The sequence below is a fragment of the Mus caroli genome, chromosome 2, assembly GCF_900094665.2.
Source record: "Mus caroli chromosome 2, CAROLI_EIJ_v1.1, whole genome shotgun sequence".
Taxonomy (NCBI): Eukaryota; Metazoa; Chordata; class Mammalia; order Rodentia; family Muridae; genus Mus; species Mus caroli.
In genome coordinates, this window is record NC_034571.1 from 123,909,300 (window position 1) to 123,913,578 (window position 4,279).

Genomic DNA, 4,279 nt, shown 5'->3' on the forward strand with positions numbered 1-4,279 from the left:
GGCCCCAAAAGGGTGCTGCCTCAGCGGCTCTGTGGCTCCCGCCTGTCCCAGAAGCTGTCTGCCTCTGTGGTCCTCACTCTGACCTGTACAGACTCCAGTTTAGCATTTTTATGGGATTCCTGAGTGTGTAAATAAATGGGTCTCTGATTCTCATGTCTTCTCTTGGGCTCTTTGCCTTCTTTTGGGTAGCATGTGGCGCCTTGATGTGATAGTTTTTGTTTAGCTTATTATATTTTATTTTGTCATCTCCTAAATGCCTGTTCTTTTCTAATGAGAAACAGAAAGGGAGTGGATCTGGATGGGAAGGGAAGAGGCGAAGAACTAGGAGGAGCAGAGGAATGTGAGTCTGTAATCAGGATATAGTATATGCACAAGAATCTATTTTCAGTAAAATGTAAAAAGGAAGGAAGGGAGGGAGAGAGGGAGGGAGGGAAGGAGGAGAAATTAGCTGAGCATGATCCAGTGATCCAGCAAGCATCTTCCTCCATGACTTCTGCTTCAAGGTCCTTTTGAGTCCTGTCCTGAGAGATAAAATAAGCCCTTTCCTCCCTAAGTCGCTTTTGGCTACAGTGAATTTTTTAAAATATTATTTTACATTAATGTATGTGTCTGTATATATGAGTGAAAATAACTCCAGAGACAAAAGGAGTCAGATTCCCCTGGAGCTGGAGTTATACTTGATGTGGGTGCTGGGAACTGACTTCAAGTCCTCTGGAAGAGCAGTGTGTGTTCTTAACCTCTGAACTACCTCTCAACCTTCCCTAGAGTGTTCCATCACAGCAGAAGAAAGGAAACTTGGTCACACCTCACACACACACAAATATGAGTGTAGCTTGGTGGTAGAGTTCATGTTTACCATGTACAAAGCTCTAAGTTCATTCCCAACAATAAATAAATAAATAAATAAGCCCATCCCAGCACAGGTACTTGAGAGCTAGAGACAAGACAGTCATTGCAAATTCTAGGCCAACCAGGACTGCATGTCCAGACTCTGTTCCAACTACCCCACCCAAAAAATAAAGAGAGAAAGAAAAAACAAAATCTGTTACATGGCCAACTTTGTTAGGCTAAAAATATACACACAATAGGGATTGGGAATTTAGCTCAGTGGTAGAGTACTTGCCTAGCAATCACAAGGCCCTGGATTCCACCCTAAGTTCAGCAAAATTAAAAATTAAAAATATAAGCTGGGGTTGTGATATATACGTTTGATCTCAGCACTTGGGAAGCAGAGTTTGAGGCCAGCCTGGTCTACATAGCAGGTCTAGCTATTGTGAGCAGAGTAGCAATGAATACAGATGTACAAATATCGTCATAGTAAATAGAAAATTCTTTGGGTATATGCCCAGGAATGGAACATCTGGGTCTTATGACAGATCTGGTTCTAGTCTTTTGAGAACCTCCAGACTGGCTGTACTAGTTTATACTCCCACCAACAGTATACAAGGATTCCCCTTGTCCCACATCCAGGCCAGCATCCGTTGTCATTTGTATTTACGATGACTGATGAGTGAGATGGACCCTTGCTAAGATTAAATACATTCGTGATTAACTCCAAGTTACCAATAATGTTTCAGTGTTGTGTTAAGGAAGGAAATAAAAGCACTTCCCCTGGGAGCCATTACACCAAGAATGAATCCAGACTTTAATCCTCTTCTTGATGCTCTGTGTCTTTCGCCCTCTGACTATTGTATGAATCTGATCTGTGCCTGTCTGAAAACTGTCTTGTGAATCTGTGCCTGTGTGTGTCTGTCAGTTGTGTGACTGTGTTAGCCCTAACAAAGGGTTTTATTCTCTCTCTCTCTTTTTAGTGAATAGCACAGAAATTATCGCATGGGGAAAGAATGAGGGATATTTTACAAAAAAAATTAAAAAGAATTTCACAAATGATTATGTCTCTGAGCAGATTAAGGAACAGTATCACAAACACTGTCTCTCACTCGATATCCATAAATGTTGCATTCAGCATTGAAGGTGAGTATTCATTTACAAAAGTCTCTGTACTTGCTGTTTTCAGTAAAAGATACACATGCATTGCCCTGGTTAGGGGCGTGGAAGAGCACAGAATTTAAGATTTCAGCTATGCATTAGCTTAGGTTGTAAAGGTTGATTGGCTGGGAAATCCTCCACAAGTAATGTTGGTTGTTACATTGATTTCTTAAAGGAAGGTTAAACAAACAACCTGAGTGCACAGAAGGACCTCAAAGTGTATTGTTAACTCTGGTTGTGGTGTCCAATTAAAGTTCCAATCCCATAGAATCTAAGATATTTTTGGCTACAGAATCTTTCTTTATATGCCTTTATCTATTGAGGGGACTGTGAGAACACTTCATTATATATGTGGAGGTCAGAGGACAACTTGCAGGAGTTAGTTCTCCTCTTTTAATTTACTATGGGATTCTGGGGTTAGAACTCAAGCTTGGTGTCAGAAGCCTTTACCCACTAAGCTACCATGATGGGTTTTTGAGTTAGTGATTTTCCTGTATGTTTTGAGACTTCCTTTATGCCCTAATATGTGATCAGTTTGGGAGAAAATTCTACAGACTTGTGAGGAGAATTGCATTCTTTTTTTGTTTTGTTTGTTTGTGTTTGTTTTTTGTTGTTGTTGTTGTTGTTGTTGTTGTTTTTCGAGACAGGGTTTCTCAGTATAGCCCTGGCTGTCCTGGAACTCACTTTGTAGACCAGGCTGGCCTCGAACTCAGAAATCCACCTGCCTCTGCCTCCCAAGTGCTGGGATTAAAGGCGTTCGCCACCACCGCCCAGGGAGAATGTGCATTCTTTAAGTACTTAAGTAGATGGTGTCTTAGTCAGGGTTTCTATTCTTGCACAAACATCATGACCAAGAAGCAGTTGGGGAAGAAAGGGTTTATTCAGCTTACACTTCCATACTGCTGTTCATCACCAAGGAAGTCAGGACTGGAACTCAAGCAGGTCAGGGAGCAGGAGCTGATGCAGAGGCCATGGAGGGATGTTCTTTACTGGCTTGCTTCCCCTGGCTTGCTCAGCCTGCTCTCTTATAGAACCAAGACCACCAGCCCAGAGATGGTCCCACTCACAAGAGGACCTTCTCCCTTGATCACTAATTGAGAAAATGCCTTACAGTTGTATCTCATGGAGGCATTTCCTCAACTGAAACTCCTTTCTCTGTGATAACTCGAGCTGTGTCAAGTTGACACAAAACTAGCCAGTACAAATGGGTTCTGCAGATGTCTGTTAGATCTATTTGATTTATGCCATTTAACTCTAATGATTCTCTTTGATTTTTGTTGGGATGTCCTGTTGGTAAGCTTGAGATACTGAAGTTACCGATTATCACTGTTCTGGTTTAATTGGTGGTTTTAGATCTAGTAGTGCTTGTTTTATGAAATTGAATGCAGCTGTGTTTGGAGCATAAATGTTTAGGATTGTAATATATTGTCAGTGGATTTTTTTCCTTTACTGAATATGAAGTGTCCCTCATATCTCTTCTGTTTGGATCTGAAGTCTGTTTTACTGGGTATCAGAATAGCCACTCCTGCATATTTCCTGGTTCTGTCTGCTTGGAAACACAAATAAATAAATGTAAAAGTCGTTTTAAAATCTAGAAACACTTAGCCTGAAGCTGGGTTAGGGAAAGTGACCCAGAGTTCATTTTCTCTTTAAGTCACTGCCCCGCTATCAATGTGTACAAAACTCACAATATGTCCAAAGCAGGAGGCTAAGCTTCATCCCTCCCGCCAAGAGCTGATTCATTTCAATGAAGGGTCCTGATGGTGACACAGCACACTTATAAACCACACTCTCCAGCCCTGCTCACAAGGCCACAACTACCTTCAAGGAAGCTGAGAGATACAGTCTCCTGCCCCTTCATGTTTTCCCTTTGAGACAGTAGCACTGTGTAGCCCAGTCTGGCATGGAACTCCACACCTTCCTACCTCTACTTCCCAAGTGCCAGGATTACAGAAGCTACCACCACCCTCTAAGAAATACATTGTTTATTGGAATGGCCCTTGCACATCCCAAAGAGAACATTCTGTCATGAAGACAACAGGAGTGAAAGAACAGGTGCCATACTTGACTGGACTAAGGGAGGAGTGTCATCTTCCCTGGCATTTCACTTCATCTTCATCTTGCTCCTTTTTGCACCATAAGGCCCCAGGGCAATTCTGTGGGGCAGGAGCTAACAAGAAATATCCATGCTGAAAGAACCCAGATATAGCTGTCTCTTGTGAGACAATGCCGGGGCCTAGCAAACACAGAAGTGGATGCTCACAGTCAGCTATTGGATGGATCACAGGGC